The sequence below is a fragment of the Dama dama genome, chromosome 29 (genome assembly GCF_033118175.1).
Source record: "Dama dama isolate Ldn47 chromosome 29, ASM3311817v1, whole genome shotgun sequence".
Lineage (NCBI taxonomy): Eukaryota > Metazoa > Chordata > Mammalia > Artiodactyla > Cervidae > Dama > Dama dama.
Genome location: NC_083709.1, coordinates 55,899,012 through 55,921,653, shown reverse-complemented (window position 1 = coordinate 55,921,653; position 22,642 = coordinate 55,899,012). Strand labels below are relative to the sequence as shown.

General features: G+C 39.4%; 1 long non-coding RNA gene across 2 annotated transcripts in view; it reads left to right on the top strand.

The window, feature by feature from the left end:
- The first annotated feature begins 5,370 nt into the window (after positions 1-5,370).
- Positions 5,371-22,642, top strand: part of LOC133048580 (uncharacterized) — a 95,686-nt gene continuing 78,414 nt past the window's right edge. The window contains exons 1-2 of one of the 2 annotated variants that reach the window (XR_009691068.1): positions 5,371-5,644; positions 8,719-8,789. This is a non-coding gene — a long non-coding RNA (uncharacterized LOC133048580). The remainder of the gene's footprint in view (positions 5,645-8,718; positions 8,790-22,642) is intronic. The other variant, XR_009691069.1, reaches the window with a different exon arrangement.

Genomic DNA, 22,642 nt, shown 5'->3' with positions numbered 1-22,642 from the left:
TTTAATGTATAACTTATTATACTGTACTTGGTAGGTAACATACCTGGAATTTAGGAGAACCCAAATCACAGAATCGCCCCCTTGGCAGACTGGTGGGACAGAGATACTTGCAGAGATGAGCCTTTCTTCAACCCTCTTGATGCACCATATAGGCAGCCAATTCGTCTACCAACTGAAGCCAAATTTATTTAGTTGTTAGTTTTATTTCCAAATGGTTAAGGTAATAGTGAGACACACGCTGCTAAATTGCACTTTGGGGGAGGGAAAAATGGCAAGAATTACCATGCAATAATTGCCAACCATTGAGAGTTGAGTCTCTGTGCCCTGGGTAACCATCATTAAGATGGAAAATTTTCCATGAAGGAGAAAACAGCCCCCCTGCTGAATTGGAGCTGAGATTAGAAATTCTGGAAGAAGTATTCTCAAACTTTATCACAGGGAAGACTTTCAAGGGAAGTCTGTTAATATTCAGATTCTCTAATCTCTCTCCCAGATAATCTGTGGGTCTTCAGTGGAATTTAGGACTCTGCAGTAAAGATTTAAAGGAAAAAATGAAGGGGCCAAACTGCATCCCACAGAGGAATTTTTATATTTTGTTCTTCACTTTCCTACAGTTCCCTAATTTGTTATGCTTACATGTATGTTCTTATATATAACAAGAATAAAATAGGAAGGGGCATCATTTTGAAAAATTTTCCTACTCTCTCACCTTGCTTAGCTAATTTATTTGTTTAAATATAAATTTAAACAAATTTATTCTAATCTAAGTAAAAAGATTAGATTATTCTTAATCTAAGTAAAAAGTAACTTGACCCAGAGAAGGGCTGGTCTTTGAAGGCAGTTTTATATGTATGATGGAATATTATTCAGCCTTAAAAAGGGGAAATTCTGCCATCCGTGACAGCTGAGATAAACCTTGAGAACATTCTTATAAGTGAAATAAGCCAGTCACAGAAGAAAGCAGTGAACTCTCCTCAGTAAAAGAGGTGCTTGCTCTCCCAGTCATAGTATTCTACTTTGGGTTCAAATTGCATGGGAAGTCTGTTTAACTTGATCACAAGCTCTCCCTAGGCTAACCAACCATGGCCAGGGGTGTTCTATTCTGTTTGTGAAACAGACTTTGAAGATAGGGTTCATGTCTATTTCGTTCTTGAATTTTCTGAAGTACTTGCTCTAGTGCCTTGCACATAGCGCATATAGAAATATTGGTTGAATGAGTAACAGAATGAAACACCAACTCTTCAGGGCTTATCTTGACCTTTTTCTCTTATTTTGTAATTATTAGCATGTGGTTGTGTTGTTTCTGTGGTAGATTTAACCTAAGAATTATGTGGGAAAGCCTTTTTTAAAAAGTTAAAGTTCAGGTTCAGAAATATGCTATTATTAAACTAATTTTCAGAGTTTTCCTTTTTATAATAAAAAATGAACTGAGAGTGTTCAGAAGGAGCCAGACTATAATTTAAACCCAGATATATATAGTGCATTAAGTAAATCAACAAAGAAATGAATAAAATTCATAGTTTATCAGTTTGAGCTCACTAATATACTTTTATTCAACCTAGTAAATATTCTCAGTTTTCTTGAATTACAGCAAACCACAGCCCATAGATTAAAGCTAGCCCACTGCTTGTTTTGCAAATAACGTTTCACTGGAACACAATGATGCTCTTCTCCTTACTGCTTAGTCATAGCTCTTTGGTGCTACAATGGCAGAGCTGAGTATTTACAACAGCAATCCTGTGGTCGGCAATGCTAAAATGTTTACTATCTAGCTTTTTACAGAAATGTTTGCTGACTCCTGATTTGGACTCTACAAGTCTCTTTATTGGCAATGTACACTAACCTTAACAATAAAGCTCAAGAGCCTACCTCTTACCCTCTTTTCTCATTCCAAGAGGAGAGGATTGTGAACTGAAAGATAGGTGAAGAGCACTCAGATTATAGTGGGGCTTTTGTTTGGAGGTGAGAGGAGCCAAACTCTTTTCCTATTTATGATTTATGCTGTCCTGTCTCATACTGTCTTTGGAGATAGATTGCAGAAACAAAGTGGAACCATGGTGGATACTGGGAAAGCATCGTGCAGTTGTTGAGAGCAGGTTTAGGTTTACATTTCCAGAGAGAAAGGTCAAAGCAGGATGTATGCAGCTGACCCAGACAGGCATTGGAACAGGGCTGGGAATAAAGAGTGAGCCTAAAATCAGCGAAACCATCCTGTCATTCTTCAGCTCTGTTACATTATGGGAAATGTTAAATATTACAAAACTTCCTTCTCACAGTGAACAGAAATTCTCTTCACTGGTATTGATCCATTCTTCTAGAGCTTTCTTTGTGTTGTGGGTTGAACTGTCGTCCCACCTCCCCAAATTCACATGTTGAAGTCCTAATCTTCAGTACTTCAGAACATGGTATCTTCCTTGAAAACAGGGTCTTTAAAGAGGCAATTAAGTTAAAATGAGGTTATTAGAGTGACCCTAATCCAATCTGTCTGATGTCCTTATGAGAAGAGGAGACTAGAACACAGACATGCACAGAGGAAAGGCCATATGAACACACAAGACCATCCATAAGTCAAGGAGAGAGCCTTTAGTTAGCCCTGCTAACTCCCTGATCTTGAACTTTTATCCTTGGAAACTGTGAGAAATTAAATCTGTATCATTTAAGCCACCTAGTCTCTGGTACTAGCACACTAATATGCCATGTATCAGCCTTCATATATGAGTAGACAACTATCATCTCTTCTGTTCATCTGTTAAATATCTCTTCTCTCACATAGTTTAGTTTACTGACTGGGTACCATCTCCGGTATATATTATCTTTTAAATATATATGTTCTCCAAATGTTTCTATCCATTGGTTCAACAGTTCTACCTCCAGGAATTTTCCATTTTAGGGAAATCATTCTACAGAAGCACAACACTTTATGCACAAAGATTTGCACCCCAGTGATGCATTTTATTTTCTTCAACTTAGAAAAATGGTCTATATATGTACCACTTTACTTGTTTTACAAACAAAATTAACCCCAAGTGCATGTCTGGTGAAATTTTCAAAAATATGAAAATCTGTAAGTAAAAATTTCCTCTTGCACTCTCCAGAGATAACTATAGACTTCACACATGATTATAAACAATATACATATTTTTAAACAGAAATGGGGAAACTTGTACATAATATTAGAATTTTTTTCCCTATGGTAGCATGGAGATCTCCCTACAGTAATTCAATTCCTCATCGTTCCTTCCATCACTGCTTTCATAACTCCTGCCCAGCTTTAAGAGTCTGGTTGTCATCTTCATCTTCTCCCTAGTTTTAAGTGTCCTTTCTCTAGGCTCTAGACCATAGTTAAGAATAATGGCTCTAGAGTCAAACTGCCTGGGTTTGAACCTATTGTTTTCATTTCGTATGGTTGCTATAACAAGTTATTATAAACTCACTCTGGGGATTAACAGGTGGACATCTTTAACAAGCTATTATTCTATCAATACCTAGAAATCACCTTGTTAGCAAGATGTGCCTCAGTCTCTGACAACTATTGAAATAGCGGAGAGATTGTCCCTCCTCATGAGGTTGCTAAGAGAGTTCAGTGAGTTCATTCATGTGAATAGTGCCTGGAACGAAGTATATGCTCAGTACTGTTAGCTATTATAACCATACAGTTATCTATGTGTCTTATTTGCTGAGTTACTAGACTGCTAGTTTCTTGAAGGAAAGAACAGTGTTGCATATTATATACTCAATAAATGTTTCTTAAACTGAATTGCTCCACCTAAAAGACTATTATTTAGCCAATAAAATAATAGAAAATTTGAAATGTTATGAAAAATATCATTTCTTGTTGTCCTATTAAGTGACAAAAGCAAAATAAAATATGCATAGACAATCACAGCTGTTTTAAATGTGTAGAACTAAAAATTATGCATAAAAATAGACTGGAAGTATGCCTACACGTTAACAGTTGGTGGTCTAGGAACGATGGAATGATGGGTAATTTTTTATTCCTATTTTTACTTTCAGACTTTCTCTATTGAGATTTAAGGTGTACAAATAATTTGTATCCGATTTACACACACACACACACACACACACACATACACACACACCTCTTGCTTGTTAAACATTAGAGGTGATGTTATATAGAGCCAGAACTCAGGTTTTGAGTTATTAATATTACCTGGGTTAGTGACAGTTCTGGTTCATCATTTAGGAGCCCTGAGTGCAGGGAAGCAAGCTGCTGTTGCCAATGTTGTTATTGTTGTAATTGTGTTTCTGCTTCAATGTCTTCACCTGAGAGCCAAGGTGAATGATCCTCCACCCAGAGGGCTGCAGGTGTTCCAGTGCGATAATGCATGTAAACTCCTAGCATGTTGTATGACACAAAACAGGCCCAGAATAACTGTCAGCTACCCTTCTCGGGGTTCTTATTCCTGAGAGAATGATGCTGATCTGATCAGACATTTTAAGTTTTAAGGAGACATTTGTTCAGAGAAGGAAAGAAGAGAAAATAGAGAATAAAACCAGCTTGATGAATCTCAGGATCTATAAGACTTATTATTTAAACCCCTCGCATGTAAAGATGTGCCAAATCTGATTCTACAAGAATGTTTTTCAAGTATTCTGTTTTAAGCAACAGAACTCCCTACCCCCCTCCCCAAATCTCATGCAGATTCCTCTAGATTTAAAACAGATCAAAACCGCTGCTCTGGTAAAACAGAGGTCAGGTCACTCATCTGAGCTCCACATTGCTCTTACAGAGCTGAGGCTTCTGAGAGAATAATGTGGGAAATGCTCTTCCAACATAAATGTAACTGGTTCACAAACTGTAACTTGGCGAGCTTCTTCTGGGAGAGGGGGGCACGGTGTCCTTGGCTCTCTACTGTGGTTTGCAGGGCAGCAAGGGGCAGAGGGATCCTGAGCAACAGCTGTCCCCAGGCTCCTGAACTACTTGGCAGGGCATGTGTGCATGTCTCAAGCCTGTTCCTTAGAAGCTGTGCCCTTATTTGAGCCAGAACTACACAAAGGCATTGTCCTCAAACACTGGGTCTCCTCTTTCTTGCCTGGCCCTTGTTTACCCATTCATTAGCAGGTGGTGGCTGGAACATTCCCCTTTGATTTTGTGGCTCAGGAGCGGCAAGCTAAGACCTAAGCTGAATAAACATCGTATCATTTGGCACTGGCACGATTCCTGGTAGTCCGGGTCAGGAGAGGTTTAAGGAGGATTAGGTTTAGATTAGAAAAGGGGTTGAGTTATTTTTTTCCCCTGTGGTCTCTCTTAAGTGCCTTAGGGTTTTGTAAGAGGAACGTGGGCTGACAGCCTGGACTCAGTTGCTCCAGAGATAAAAGTGGTGAGCACAGTGTTCTTTTCTGGACCATCAGTGTATGTTCTTCTCCTGAACGTGGTTTTTTCCCATGAGACTCATGAATTCCCGGGAATCTGCTGAAAGCTCTAAACCTTTTCTCTAGAAAACTGGGGGCATCTATGCACAAGCAAGCACGGGCAAGTCCACAAGGGCACGCCCACACCGGCTTGCGCGTGCGCATACACCTGATTCGACTTAACTCGCAGGCGTCCCTGAAACTCACAAGCCAGAAGAATGTCAAGAGTCTACACAACTCACTCTTCAGAGGGACCTCACCCTTCCCAGAGGTGAGCTTGAGGAGGGTGGGGGTGGTTGTTCTCCCTCGAGTGGCTCCTGGGTGACCACTGGCCGTGCTGCCCGGCCCTTGCTGTCTCAACGCCAGGTTCCTTTGGCAGGCTGGCCTTGGAGGCTGGCCGGGGGCCTGGCCCTTGCTCTTGTTTATAGCACAAAGTCTTGCTCCACTCCCTGGCGACGGCTTGCAAACCAAAGCTGTTTCATTTCCCCCAGACAAAGAGGTTAGTGGGTAGTGGAGGAGGGGAACAGTACCGCGGCAAACACCTTTGGAAAGCAACCTTCGCTTCTCCTTAGATTCCCTGGAAGATTGTCCTTCCATCCCAGTGTCTGCCAACTCTGACTTTGCTTCTGGGGCAATTGTGACTGGCTCTGCCCTCCAGGGAAAGAAACTGATGACTGTATTTTCCCTCCTTGTTCTTCTCCTTCTCTGTGGTGTCCTCCCTACCATCATCGTTTATTTAAAGAGTGAGCCTAACGTGTTTTTTTTTCTCGAACAGATGGATGTTCCCACTTAAAATTAAACACTGGAGTGCCTAGGCTGCTGTTTGCTTGTTGTGTAACAATGAGCAAGTCTCTTAACCTCTCTGAGCCCTAGTTTTCTCCTGAGATTAAAACAGTATCTGCAGTATGGGGTGGTCAGGAAAAATCAACATGGGGCAAGTTGGTAGCAGTTCTCTCATTCTAAGTGTATATTGGGGAATGGTTTACCATTAATATTATAAGTACATTCTTATCCTCCAATGGAACGTCATTTTGTCTCTAGAAACATCTCTAGAACCTTAAACATAAGCAAAAAGCCTTCTTCAACTTGGCATAGGGAATTTCTATTTGCCACCTCTAGGGTGAGCAGCTACTCAGGTGGGGTCAGTTTTAGGGACTGTTGAAAATTCTAAGAGCTTCCCTGATAGCTCAGTTGGTAAAGAATCCGCCTGCAATGCAGGAGACCCTGAACCCAATAGTACTCTTAGCATGAAGGTAGGGGAACTTGGTGGTCCAGTCTAGTCTATGTGTAATAAGCATATTTTAAAACATTCAAATTCTGCTTTTATTATACCACTATATATGTGTGTGTGTGTGTGTGTGTGTGTGTGTGTTGGAGAAGACCAAACTGGTTTCTACAAGAATTAACATTCATTTGCACACTTTCCATATCCTAGTAAATGTCTTAAGCATTTTACCTAGTTTAATCCTTTCAGTAAGACTCCAAAGAGGGCTTATTATTATCATTTTATAAATGGAAGCAGAGACTCAGAGAGGTTAAGTAAGTGGTCCAGGGTCACAGAGCTTGTACTGTCAGAGCTGGTGGTAAATCTTCAGCCTCCTTCTGCTTTGATCTCTCCAAATTTTTTTTTCCTCCAAATTTTTATGAGAATGTGTTGCTTCTCTTTACACTCCCTAAAATAATAATTTTCGGTTGAGAAGTTCATTCTTGCTCGCTTTGATAGGCCGGAGAGTCTCCTCCTAGCAAGAATCTCAGATGGCTTAACGCTGTCCAGAGCTTCAGATTTATTTAATGCAGCCTTCACATTGTTTGTAAAGCTGCTGGATAATTTATTTTTTAACCTCCATGCTGAAGAAAATTATGTAAGTGCTTACATGCTTCAGTGCTCATCAGTAAGGGAGGAAGAAGTAATAGTGTCTGTTTACATCATCCAGAATGTTTGCTACTAAACATAAGGAATCTTTAAAGCCAAACACAGGCTCACATGGTGGAGCTTATGTTGGGTTGGCCAAAAGTTTGTTCAGATTTTTGCATAAGAGCTTACAGAAAAACCTAAATGAACTTTTTGGCCAACCCCAGAACTTACACCATGCTCTCCAGCTTATCCTCTCATTTTTATTGATCATGAGCAAGTTTTGGATATGCACTAAACTTCTTTATGTGATTTTTTTTCCTGATTATAAAAGTGATATATGTCCTTGGAAGGAAATTCAGAAAATATGGAAGAATATAAAGAAGCCAATAAAATAGAGCTAAATTTCTTAATATGTGATCTGGGCCTGGAATCAAAGCTCTTTTGGGTTTAGAAAATACCTGTTCAGTAATTTTTGTGATGAACTACAAAGAAAAACCCTTTGATTTTAGTACAGTTTTCGGGTATTTTACCATAAGTGATTTTAAAGCAATCAAATGAGAAAAAATAAAATTCTTCCTGTTCCTAATTGTTACAGATGAGTCTCTAGAGAGTTTTTGAATGGGGTGGGGGGCCGGGGGGAGGTTAGCTTTTCATATCCCCAAATGCTTTGTATTATTTGGCAAACTAGATTCTTACTTTCTTTAAACTTCCAAAATGATCTGGAATCTTGAGTTTCCAGAGCTGTGAGTTAAAAAGATTTAACTAAAAGTGTGATTTCCTGCTCCCCATTTCTCTTCCTATCTATAGAAGATTAAAATACTGTTAAAAAGAAAATTTACAAAACAAGTTTTCCATAATCACATTTGAATATTTGCAATACTTATTATTTACATCTCATCTGAATGTGACTCAAAGAATGAGTTATCCCACATGTATTTCTCACTATGGTGGCCGTCAAATATTTTAAAATATTTAAAAGTTTTTTATATGCACTGACTGCATATGAACACATAATAGAAAAAGAGCAGGCTATTTACTTATCCATGTCCTTATATCAACTATCCTGAACTGATAATGTGTTCAGAATGTCTCCTGTGGTACATAACAAGTTAGGTAGATTGGAACTTTATTTTCTTCTTTGGTAAAAGAGCAGTTGATTACAGCATCACTTCCAATATTGTCTATAGGCCTGGGTCCTATAAAGCAATTAGGGTTTTCCAATTTACAATCCATAATTTCAGAGGCATTAATTGTGTAACTATTCATGTAGTATTTAGTTACTTATCACTTCACTTCATCTGAGAGCCTCAGTGTGATTTGTAAATATTAATACATTGTAATTATGTTTCATCACAAGAAAAATATGATATACCATCGCTAGTAGTTTGAAACCACTATTAGCTTTGGACTTGACCTAGAAATCTGACATTTAGATTTGTAGTTATGGCTTCTCTCTAACCTTCAGTAAATCCTTCTTCTTTTTGTGTCAGTGATTTGCTACCATGTATTGAGAGAAGACTGGATGATGCCACATTGCCACGTGATCCCATAAGAACTCAATGTAAGTTTACTCTTCCTGCTTTAAGATTTTCAGTGTTTTTCCTTTAAGATGTTAGGAGCATCTTTAACTGAACACATGAGATTTTATTCTTAGGGTCCTCTAAATAACTGATATCACACTTCCTAGAGTGACCTTTGAGAACCAACCAACCAACCAAAGCTGGAATTATAAGCGTTGCATTTACCAAGATGAAAAACATTAAGTGAGCAAGCCAACATTACAATGATACCTAGTTAGTGTGTCTGGGCTTGTGACCTTTCCCCCTCTGCCCTTTCCTCTGAACATTTTGCCATTTTACTTAAAAACCTCAGATCCCTGACCTATGTTACTTGTTGTCATTGCCTTTACTCTTTTTGTTGCTTTTTAGTTACTTCTCTTAGGATGGTGGGGCTCCATGCTGTGAATTATGGTTTATAATCTTTTGTCTTATGTTCATGACTTTCTGCCTGTTTCCAGCATGATTTATTGGTGACCTTGTTTGTAATATTTGGACATAATACTTTTATATTTCAAAGCTGAACTTTGATCTTTGTGTGTTATATTTTGTTAATCTTGAGCAATGAATCTGGGGAACCATAGATGAGAAGCAGGGAAAAAAATCCCAGAAATGCAATAGTAGCAGCTGCGATTCAGCAGCAGGGATGGTAAAGCTGCAGCGTATACAGCCACTCACAGTAGGAACTTGTTTGGACTGTAAATCTGAGTCACTCCCTGACCCGGTAACACTTTCCAGGGCCTCTGAATCTAGAAAAAGGATCATCTTTGACTCCATAGTGAATAACAATGTCTGCTTTTCCCAAAGAATGGAGAAGGATGGAAGCGGAAGGCGCTGTTATCTACTTTTAGTTATGCATTTTTCCTAGCAATATGCTAATTTAATAAATATCTGAATATATCACAACATGTCAGTGATATTAGTCATGTTCATGTTAGCATGTTTAAATGTTGGTAACTGTGTCATTCTGGCCATTTGTGTTTGTACTAACTATAACACAGATGTGTCTCCATGAAGACATACTGAGATTAAGTTTTCAATTTTACACTTAAATTAATGTTAACAGAAGTAATTACATTATAAAAATCATACTTTTCCAAAAGGCTTTTGAATCCAGGTTCTTACTGTCCTAGAAGGTGGCAATTGTTGATTTTAGATCTTAGACACCATACTTTTCATTAAGGCAATTCTATTAATTGCTTGGTGGTCCATGCTTACACTGGGTAGCCCTCTTTCTAGGATACAGTCTTTATAAGTAATAGAAGTTCCTTTGAAAGCAATCTAAAACTGGCCTTTTATACATTATTATTCCTCTTAAGTAGTCCTCAGTAGAAGCAGAGAACAGTGATCATTTTTCTTCCTTTGTTTCCTTCGTTTCTTCCCTCCTGATTTACAGCCTGGTTAAAGGAAATATGTGAAATCTGTACAGAAGCCATGTAAATGTACAGAAGCATGTGCAGAAGCAAATCGGTATTCTAGTTCCAAAGTTTATCTCATCTTTAGCTGAGATAAGAGATCCACCAAACCCTACCAGATAAGGGCCTCTGAAAAATATCTTTTGGCAAAAGCACAAGCATTAACTTTAGATGCATCTCTATCCAAATGTGGGATTTCCAGGTGGCGCAGTGGTAAAGAATCTGCCTGCCAATGCAGTAGACCTGGGTTGGGAACATCCCCTGGAGAAGGAAATGGCAGCCCACTCCAGTATTTTTGCCTGGAGAATCCCATGCACAGAGGAGCCTGGTGGGCTACAGTCTATGCGGTTGCAAAGAATCAGACATGATTTGGCGACTCAGCAGCAGCTAACCAAATATGTCTCTTCCATGTAGCTTACCATGTGACCTTGGACAAGTTTAACCTTAGTTTCAGCACATGTAAAAGGAAGAATATGATAGCAAACTTGTAGAAGGACTAGATAAAAATATAAGTACCTAAAATTACACTTTCTTCTTGCTAGACCTAAGGTAGTGAACTAATTGCAAAATATTCTTAACAACTCTCATTAAATCTTCTCTCTCATAATTCTCTCCCAAAGCTTATGAAAAACAGTTAGCTTTTCTTTATGTAAGAATAATCTCACCTTTCAAAAAGAAAATTGCCACTTTCTCCTTACCGACAATTATTTCTTATTCATCTTTTTTGTGCAGTTAAAGAAGTATACAATAATTGAAACAGATGAAGAGTCAAGACACTGTGCCCTTATTCAGGTTGCCACAGTTGATAATGAAGTTTAAAAAGGAATAATATTTTTTTATTTTTTAAAAATATTTATTATGTAATTTGTTTATTTGGCTGTGTTGGGTCTTAGTTATGGCACACAGGATCTTTAGTTGTGGCACGCAAACTCTTAGATGTGGTATGTGGGATCTAGTTCCCCTGATCAGGGATCAAGCCCACATCCCCTGTATTGGGAGCACAGATTCTTAGCCACTGGACCACCAAAAGGAATTATTATCCCAAAAGGAATAATATTATAGGCAGAATGAATTAGAATTGAACTTCAGAAAATCTAGAAAGATAAGAAGCCACATAGATACAGCATCAGAAAAATGTTAAGATGAAATTCAAGCAAGGTGTTCCAATACATTGACAAAATGGAAGGGGTGGTTAAATTAAACCCTGGAATCACTTAACCTTAGAAGTAATTATGAAGGAAAAAATCCATTCTAAGAAGGTAAGTTCAAAAGAGTCACTGAAAAAATGCAATTAATCCTATCAAATATTCATTGGAAGGACTGATATTGAAGTTGAAATGCCAATACTTTGGCCACCTGATGTGAAGAACTGACTCATTGGAAAAGAGCCTGATGCTGGGAAAGATTGGAGGCAGGAGAAGAAGGGGACAACAGGGGATGAGATGGTTGGATGGCATCACTGACGATGGACATGAGTTTGAGCAAGCTCCAAGAGTTGGTGATGGACTGGGAAGCCTGGCGTGCTGCAGTCCATGGGGTCATAAAGAATCAGATATGAATGAACTGAACTAATCCTATCAAAAGCAATAGGCAGAGGGGATCAGAATAATAATGAGACTTAATCATTTAATGACAACCTTTTATGCATGCCATCTCTGTTTCTCAGCACAGCCTTGGAAGAGAAGAACCTTACTTATTGTTTTATAGATGTGAAACTGAAGCTCAGGCACAATCAAGTGACTTGCTTGAGGTCATAAAGCTAGTACAGGATTCAAAGTCCATTATAACCTGCTCTTAGGGAAAATCTGATGTGGTCGTTTCACTGAAACCTAATGATTTTGATTAACTCTAATTTTGATAGAAGGCAAACTGTTTTTCTGCCTTGAGTATGTTCACCTGAGTAATTTAGGAAAATATTTAGAAGCCTTAATTATAGACATTATCTTTTGGGATATCTTCAGCCTCTACATGTTTATGTAAATATACTGAATTTCTGAGGAATATAGAAGTCCCAAAAGAGACTTCAGACAGACACAACTGTATTAATTCCAACTAAGACCTGAGCCCAAGTCCATATTTAGGTTTTCTATTCTGGTAACCTCAGCTAAGCTATGTCTTCACCTCTGGGTGAATAAGGCTTAGTGTAAAGGCAGACCAGAGATAAGTGGCTTGATTATTGCATTCTAAATCACACTGGACATTTGTTGGTCATCGTGAAAGAAATAAAAAACAGTATTAACTGAAGTGTAGTAACAAGTATATGGTAAAATACACAGATCTTACGTGTACATCTCGATGAATTTTTACATCTGTTCACACCCATGTAAATTAACTACCATCAAGATATAGAACATTTCTAGCACCTGTTTTACAGTATCTGTAAAACTGAACTTTCCCACTCTAAGCCATCAATGGATAGGAAGATGGCCTTTGTCTACAGACTTAATTGGAAAGGCAATTATTTTAAAACTTCAGGGAGGCCTTAGATATTCAAAGGGATGCCCTGAGCTGACTATGGGGGTGGGTCAAGCGTTTACTGGATCTCGATGTTTTTGGCTGTTGCTCTGTGACATTTCACCATTCCATAGTTCTCATAGCTAATTTCCTTTTGAGAAGCCAGTCATTCCTTCTCTGTACTTCATCAGAGTAATCCCACCCCTGGAGCTCCTGGGTTGGATAATGGGAACTAGGCTTAAGCCAATAAGTATGCTGCAGATTGCCAGGAGAAATATCAATAACCACAGATATGCAGATGACACCACCCTTATGGCAGAAAGTGAAGAACTATAGAGCCTCTTGATGAAAGTGAAAGAGGAGAGTGAAAGAGTTGGCTTAAAACTCAACATTCGGAAAACTAAAATCATGGCATCTGGTCCCATCACTTCATGGGAGATAGATGGGGAAACAATGGAAACAGTGAGAGACTTTATTTTGGGGGGCTCCAAAATCACTGCAGATGGTGACTGCAGTCATGAAATTAAAAGATGCTTGCTCCTTGGAAGAAAAGTTATGACCAACCTAGACAGCATATTAAAAAGCAGAGACATTACTTTGCCAACAAAGGTCCGTCTAGTCAAAGCTATGGTTTTTCCAGTAAAAAGATAGAAGGTAGGAGGAGAAGGGGACAACACAGGATGAGATGGTTGGATGGCATCACTAACTCAATGGACATGAGTTTGAGTAAGCTCCAAGAGTTGGTGATGGACAGGGAGACCTGGCATACTGCAGTCCATGGGGTTGCAAAGAGTTGGACACAACTGAGTGAGTGAACTGAACTGTGCCGAATTCCCATACCCACAGTGATAAGCAGAGGGATGGACATGTGACTGACTCCTGCCAATTCAATGCAGTGAGACTGCTGAGACTTTTGGAATTGAGGTAGGCTCAACGTTTCAGTTGGTGTTGAATGCTGCAAGATGTGAAAAGTTAGTACAGTGGTCTTGCCACAGTGAGCAAAAGATATTTGAGAGGGAATCAGTATCAGGGAGAACGGAGTCAACAGACTGAAAGAAGGAAAACTGATCTGCAGGCAGGGCAGAGCTCCTGCATCCAGAGGTACCTGAAATAAGATCTAGTTCTGGACTTTTATTAAAAAGACTCAACAGATTCTCTTGTGTAAACCGGTTTGAACTGGGGTTTTTGCCACTTGCAGTCAAAATGTGTCTGTTAGGGCTAAATTATTCTCTATAAGTGAATGAGGGGATTTTTTTTCCCCTTCTTTTAAAGAGCGTGGGCACACAAGGAGGGCGAAATGAAGAGAGGGTGGCTAGAGTGACAATTGTTGCTGAAAAGGATAAAGGACTTATTTTTAAAAAAACAAGGATGACATCATATGCATGTTTTTGCAGTGTGACTTTCATCTTTTCAGAACTCTAGTAAAGTTGACTACATACAAGAATGCCTTGTGTGGATTGTAATATTATGTATGTGTGTGTGGTGGGGAGGCGGGAGACTTCCCAGGTGATTCAGTGGTAAGGAATCTACTTGCCAATGCAGGAGAACCAGGTTTGATCCCTGGGTTGGGAAGATCCCCTGAAAAAGGGAATGGAAACTCCAGAATTCTTGCCTGGAAATTCTCATGGACAGAGGAGCCTGGTGGGGTGCAGACCATGGGATCACAAAGAGTCAGACATGACTGGACACGACTTAGAGACTGAGCGTGCACGCTCAAGAGGGAGGGAGGGAGAAAGGAAGACTGGGTTCTGTATTGTACTGACATGGTACGAATAAGGAAAACAAGAGGTGATGAAAAGATCAACTTTAAACTCAACAAATTCGACAGAAAGTAACTTGGAGTCAGAGCTGACAGAACACAAGCCCTCCAGAAATTCACAGAATTGTTGAGGAATGCCTTGGACTTTCCACATGGGGTAGAGGGTTGAGCCTATCTCCCCTAGATCTGAAGGGGCAGGAGAATCCCAGATAACTATGACTTATATTATTCCCAAGACTGACAATAACATTACTTGCTAGTAAGAATTTTCACGACTAATTCTAACTTTGGATCCAATAAACAGGGACCCAGAAGGTCAACAAATACAATTCTGTGTGTACAATTAAAAGATAATGGGAAGACATTTTCCAAATATTTCTCGAAATAAAGAACTTTAAACTATTCACTTTGCAAAAAGTTTCCCCAACCCCAACTGAGCCACCATGAAAGTCCCTCCCAAATCCCAAACCCCAATTCCCAAAGGAAATCAATATGCAGCACTTCCCAGTGTTTATAATGTAGCTGTCTGTGCATAATGCTACTCCAAATGAATTTAACTCAGAATCCCCTGAAAATACTAGTTAGCCCCTAATCAGATATTTACCACTTAATGTGAGTAATATTTACTACCCCAGCCTACCCTGAAGCTTCTTCTGTTCAGTTGTTGTTGCTAAGTCGTGTCCTACTCTTTACAGCCCTATGGACTATAGCACGTCAGGCTCCTCCGTCCTCCACTATCTCCAGGAGTTTGCTCAAATACATGTCCATTGAGTTAGTGATGCTATCCAACTATCTTATCCTCTATCACCCCCTTCTTCTTCTGCCCTCAGTCTTTCTCACTGGAAAGATTCCCATTGGCTCCTTGCATCCGGTGGCCAAAGTATTGGAGCTTCAGCTTCAGCATCAGTCCTTCAAAGAATATTTGGGGTTGATTTCCTTTCAGATTGATTGACTTGATCTCCTTGCTGTCCAAGGGACTCGGAAGAATCTTCTCCAGCACCACAATCCAAATTGATTCTTTGGTGCTCAGCCTTCTCTATGGTCCAACTCTCACATCTATACATGACTACTGGAAAAACCATAGCTTTGACTCTACGGACTTTTGTCAGCAAAGTGACGTCTCTGCTTTTTATTACACTACCTAGGTTTGTCAGCCTTTTTTCCAAGAAGAAAGTATCTTTCAATTTCATGGCTGCAGTCACTATCTGTGATTTTGGAGCCCAAGAAAATAATCAGTGACTGCTTCCACATTTTCTCCTTCTATTTGTTGTAAAATGATGGGCCCAGATGCCCTGATCTTAGTTTTTAATGTTGAGTTTCAAGCTGGCTTTTTCACTCTCTTCTTTCACCTTCATCAAGAGGCTCTTTAGTTCCTCTTCACTTTCTGTCATTAGGGTGGTATCATCTGCATATCTTATGTTGTTGATATTTCTCCTGTCAATCTTGATTCCAGCTTGTGATTCATCCAGCCCAGCATTTTGCATGATGTACTCTGTGTATCAGTTAAATAAAGCAGGGTGACAATATACAGCCTTGATGTACTCCTTTCCCAGTGTTGAACCAGCCAGTTGTTCCATGTCCAATTCTAACTGTTGCTTCTTGACTTACAGGTTTCTCAAGAGGCAGGTAAGGTGGTCTGGTATTCCTATCTCTTTAAGGATTTTCCAGTTTGTTGTGAGCCACAGAGTCAAAGGCTTTTGTGTAGTCAGTGAAGCAGAAGTTTTTCTAGAACTCCATTGCTTTTTCCATAATCCAACAAATGTTGATAATTTGATCTCTAGTTTCTCTGCGTTTTCTAAACCCAGCTTGTACATCTGGAAATTCTTGGTTCATGTAGTGCTGAAGCCTAGCTTGAAGGATTTTAAGCATAAACTTGCTAGCATGTGAAATGAGCCCAACTGAATCGTAGTTTGAACATTCTTTGGCATTGCCCTTCTTTTGGTTTGGAATGAAAGCTAATCTTTTCCAGTTCTGTGGCCACTGCTGTATTTTCCAAATTTGCTGGCATATTTGAGTGCAGCACTTTGACATCATTTTTAGAATTTTAAATAGCCGAGCTGGAATTCCATCACCTCCACTAGCTTCGTTCATAGAATTGCTTCCTAAGGCCCACTTGACTTCACACTCCAGCATGTCCAGCTCTAGGTAAGTGACCAGTCCATCATGGTTATCTGGGCTGTTAAGACTTTTTTTTTTTAATTATGAAAGTATGGTAACACATTTACAGGAGACTTGGAAAATACAGAACAAGATTACATATAGTTCCAGTATATATTATGATACTTTTTAAGTAGATAAATTAAGATTTTTAGTTGGAGTTTCAATGTCAGACTCTCAAAAATTAATAGAATGAATATACAGAGAAGTGAGAAGTAGAAGGATTTAAGATATAATAGACCTAAAGAGCACTATGAACCAATTCAACATAATTAACATAATTAAGATTTATACAATTTTCACACAACAAATTCTATTCAATTTCCATAAGACTGTAAACCAGGAGACACTGGAACATATCCAGGGACATAAAACAAGGTGCAAAAATTAAGGTATTGAAATTGTATATAATCTGTTTTCTTGTCAGTGTGGAATTATGTTAGGAATCAGTATCAGAAGATAACTTGAAAATAACCCATATATTTTCAAGTGCAATATGATATTTACCAAGAGAGATCTTTGATTTAGCCATTGAAAGCCTCAATAAAGTTAGAAGAATGAAAAAAAAAAAGGTTATTTGAGAGAAGAAAACATTTAAGTGAGAAATTAATATCTCAATGAGAAATTAATATCAAAGATACTTTTAAAAATCACATGTATTTCATAATTAAATGTCCACTATGAAATGATGGGTGTATCTAAGAAGCCATAACAAGGAAAATTAGAAAATATTTGTAATAGAATAATGAAGAGAGATTACCCTAACAATATAAAATATATACAGTTTGAGGCTTAAGTAAGTGGTAAGTGGAAGGGTATGCATACATATGTTTTCATCTGCCTCACCAGTCTGTCTTTTGGTTGGTGCATTTAATCCATTTACATTTAAAGTGACTATTGATATCCCTTGTGGGTCAGCTGGTAAAGAATCCACCTATAATGTGGGAGACCTGGGTTCTATCTCCTGGAGAAGGGAAAGGTTACCCACTCCAGTATTCTGGCCTGGAGAATTCCATGGACTGTATAGTCCACGGGACACAAAGGATCAGACATGACTGAGCGACTTTCACTTTTATGATTCTATTACCATTTTCTTATTTGTTTTGGATTTATATTCTGTAGGTCTTTTCCTTCTCTTGTGTTTCCTGCCTAGAGAAGTTCCTTTAGCATTTATTGTAAAGCTGGTTTGTTGGTGTTGAAGTCTCTTAACTTTTGCTTGGCTGGAAAGCTTTTGATTTCTCCATCAAATTTGAATGAGAGTCTTTCTGGGTAGATTATTCTTGGTTGTAGGTTCTTCCTTTTCATCACTTTAAATATATTCCCTTCTGACTTGTAGAGTTTCCATTGAGAAATCAGCTGATAACCTTATGGGAGTTCCCTTGTAGGTCATTTGTGGTTTTTTCCCTTGTTGCTTTTAGTATTTTATCTTTGTCTTTAATTGTCATCTTTTTGATTACTATATGTCTCAGTATGTTCCTCTTTAGGTTTATCCTGCCTAGGACTCTCTGTGCTTCCTGGACTTGGTTGGCTAGTTCCTTTCCCATGTTAGGAAATATTTCTCTTCAAATATTTTCTCAGGCCCTACTCCATTTTCTCCTTCTGGGATCCCTATAATGCAAATGTTAGTGCATTTAATGTTGTCCCAGAGGTCTCTTAGGCTGTCTCCATTTTTTCATTCTTTTTCCTACATTCTGTTCTGTGGCAGTGATTTCCACCTCTGTTCTCCAGGTCACTTATCCATTCTTCTGCCTCAGTTATTCTGTTATTGATTCCTTCTAGTGTATTGTTCATCTCTGTTCTTTAGTTCTTCTAGGTCTTTGGTAAACATTTCTTGCATCTTCTTCATTCTGTTTCCAAGATCCTGAATCATCTTCACTATCATTATTCTGATTTCTTTTTCTGGAAGTTTGCCTATCTCCACTTCATTTGGCTGTTTTTCTGGGGTTTTAGCTTGTCCCTTCAACTAGGACAAAACTTTCTGCTTTTTCATTCTGATAAACTTTCTGTAATATGGTTTTTGTTCTAGCTATGGGATTGTGGTTCTTCTTGCTTCTTCTGACAGCTCTTAGAGCTTCCTGATGGGAGGGGCTGGTGGTGGGAAAAACTAGTTCTTGCTCTAGTGGGCAGGGCCAAACTCTGTAAAACTTTAATACAATTATTTGCTGATGGGTGGGGTTGCACCCCCTCCCTGTTAGTTGTTTTGCCTGAGGCAACCCAGCCCTGGGGTCTACAAGCTCTGTGGTAGGGTTAATGATAACCTCCAAGAGGACTTATGCCAAGGGGCACCTTCCAGGACTGCTGTTTCCAGGGCCCCATCCCCACGACAAGCCACTGCTGACCCACACCTCCACAGAAGACCCTCCAATAATAGCAGGTCTGGTTCAGTCCCTCTATGGGGTCACTGCTCTTTTCCCTTGGATCTTGGTGCACACAAGATTTTGTTTGTGCCCTCCAAGAATAGAGTTTCTGGTTCCCCCAGTCCTGTGGAAGTCCTGTAATCAAATCCTGCTCGCCTTCAAAGACAGGTTCCCTGGAGGGTCCCAGTCCCTTTGCCGGATATCCAGGCTGGGAAGCCTGATGTGAAGCTCAGAACCTTCACAACAGTGGGAGAACTTCTTTGGTGGTATTGTTCTCCAGTTCGTGGGTGACCTACCTGGTGGGTGTGGGACTTGATTTTATCCTGTTGATGCCTCTCCTGCCATCTCACTGTAGCTTCTTCTTTGTCTTTGGACACGGGGTATCTTTTTTGGTTGGGTTCCAGCATCTTCCTGTCGATGCTTGTTCAACAGCTAGTTGCGATTTTCAGGCTCTCATAGGGGATGAGCACATGTCCTTCTATTCCACTATCTTGAACCTATCCCTGCATTGCCTTAAAGACCAAGACCTTTTTGTATAGTTCTATGTATTCTTGCCACCTCTTCTTAAACTCTTCTGCTTCTGTTAGGTCCTTACCATTTCCATTCTTTATCATGCCCATACTTGCCTGAAATGTCCCTTAATATGTACAGTTTTCTTGAAGAGACCTTTAGTCTTTCCCATTCTATTGTTTTCCTCTATTTCTTTGCATTGTTCATTTAAGAAGACCTTATCTCTCCTTGCCATTCTGTGGAACACTGCATTCAGTTGGGTATATCTTTCCCTTTCTTCCTTGCCTTTCACTTCTCTTCTTTCCTCAGCTATTTGTAAAACCTTGTCAGACAACCACTTTGCCTTTTTGCATTTCTCTTTCTTTGGTATGGTTTTGGTCATTGCCTCCTATACAATGGTATTATCCTCTGTCCATAGTTCTTTAGGCACTCTGTCTACCAGATCTAATCCCTTGACTCTATTTATTACCTCCACTGTATAACCATAAGGGATTTGATTTAGGTTATACCTGAATGCCCTAGTGGTTTTCCCTACCTTCTTCAGCTTAAGCCTGAATTTTGCAATAAAGAGTTCATGATCTGAGCCACAGTCAGTTCCAGGTCTTGTTTTTGCTGACGGCATAGAGCTTCTCCATCTTTGGCTGCAAAGATACATAATCAGTGTGATTTCAATATTGACCATCTGGTGATGCCCATGTGTAGAGTCATCTCTTGGATTGCTGGAAAAGAGTGTTTGTGGTGACCAGCGTTTTCTCTTGACAAAACTGTGTTGGCCTTTGCCCTGCTTCATTTTGTACTTCAAGACCAAATCTGCCTGTTATTCTGGGTATCTCTTGACTTCCTACTTTTGCATCCCAATCCCTTGTGATGAAAAGGACATTTTTATTTTTTTGGTGTTAGTTCTAGAAGGTCTTGAGGTCTTCATAGAACCCATCAATTTCTGCTTCTTGAGCATTAGTGGTTGGGGAAAATGTAGAGTGGTTTACCTTGGAAATGAATCGAGATCATTCTGTAATTTTTGAGATTGAACCCAAGTACTGAATTTTGGACTGTCTTGTTGACTATGAGGACCACTCCATTTCTTCTAAAGGATTCTTGCCCACAGTAGTAGATATAATGGTCATCTGAACTAAATTCGCCCATTCCTGTCCTTTTTAGTTCACTGATTCCTAAGGTGTCGATGTTCACTTTTGCCATCTTCTGCTTGATCATGTCCAATTTACCTGGTTCCTGTGCAACATTGTTCTTTACATTATCGAACTTTACTTTCACCACCAAACACATCCACAGCTGAGTGTTGTTCCCGCTTTGGCCCAGCCACTTCATTCTTACCCTTTGCTGTTCAGTTAATATTTACGAAATTATAACTATATTTGATTTTCAGTGAATATAGACTGTAAAGTAGGCAAGATCTACATCCTCAGAAATTCCATGTGCAAATCATACATATATATGATTAACACATTCTCCACTGGCTAATTCCAGTTGCAAGAAAGCAATGGTCTGTATAAGGTAAGGAAGAGAGAAAGTCAGATATTGCATGTTGATTCTTCAGAAAGTGGACTGTGAGGTAGAAATTAGTATGTAAATTGTTAATTAGGGAGTACTCTAAGGATCAAAACCTGTGAAAGGAAAGAAACAGGAAGGAGTAGGATTGGAAAGGGAAAGTATTAATGCTACAATGAAGTCTAGTGGACCTCACAAGGAGCACTGAAGCTGGAATGGTTCAGAGTTTTCTTATTTGGGAAGAGGAAGCATGAACCGATCATTGGACCCTGACTGCCCAAGGGAGGGATGTGACATTGGGCACAACGGCCCTGTGGACTGTCAGTTGACATCCTTCCCAGAAACGGCCCCTTCAGTCCTGGAAGGGGCATCTGTGGCAAGGTACACAGTATCTGCACCACCAGAAATTATTTAAAGTTTTGAAATTCAATTAATCTAGTTATGCTTTAGACATATTAACTTCCTAGGTCTTTTGCAAGGTGGGGGGTGGGTGGTTAGAGTGACCCTCCAGGACAGATTCTCCTTAAGAAATAAACCTCTTCATTCTTAGCCACTTTATTAATCAATCTGATATAGTGTTCCCAGAGGGGGGAACGTGTTAGCCACAAGACAATCTTGCTTGGGATAAGAAAGACATTACTGATATTAGAGCAAAGTAGTTTGGAATTGATTTTGGAGTCAGACAGAATTCTAATCTTGTCACTGGAGTGGTCTAAAGGCTTTGCATACTGCAACTCACTTAGAACTTTGGGCTTAAGGGGGCACCAAATGGTTGATAATATCTATCATGGGAACACAGCTGAAATGCTGCTCAATTCCTACTATTTGCAACTTAAACATGTGCTGTCAATGAAGAGAGCAAGTAACCAAGCTTGTGAAGATGCCCTGAGTTCAGAGCTACCAGCTGTGACTTCATATTTTCAAGCACATTATTAATGTTGGTTGACTATCTGAAGACACTCAAGAAACATGGAAATAATTGCTGCATCTACAGATTTCGCAGATGTGACTGGAATGTGTCCCACTTCAGGATAATGGGAATGGACTGTCTGTATTATTGCTCAATTAATTAATTACCATAATGGTCCAACCACATTATAAAGGCCAGCACCTCACAAATGATTGGCTTTGTGTGGCAGAAGCAACTGAAAATAATACACGAGAGACGGTTGTGGCTAGACCCTGTGCTAATTCAATTCATAATAACTTAAAAAATAAGAAACATCAGTTCAGTCGCTCAGTCTGTAACGTGTCCAACTTTTTGTGACCCCCATAGACTGCAGCACACCAGGCTTTCCTGTCCATCACCAGCTCCCATAGCTTACTTTTAATAAGAAACCTCAGGTGCTCTTAATTGGTGATCTCGTCCTTAGAGAAACATGCCTTGCCATATTTTTGTCTAAGAACCACTATGGAGTATATAGGGAGTTTGGAGACAGCTCCGAGCAGAGTTAATCATAGCCTGCTCAGTTGATTATAGTATGCTTTCTGTTTGCTTGTCATGTGAGTGGAGAGAGCTTCAGCTGCCTGACATAGAAGGACTGGACGTGCCAGAGAATTATGTATTGTGTTATTTGTTAAACTTTAGAAATGAGACCAATGCTTAATGCTGAAAACCTCTAATCAGCATTGGATTGTTCAGACTCAAAGCTGTGTTTATAATAATAGCAGACAGTAGGATGGAGGTAGTATCTTCCATT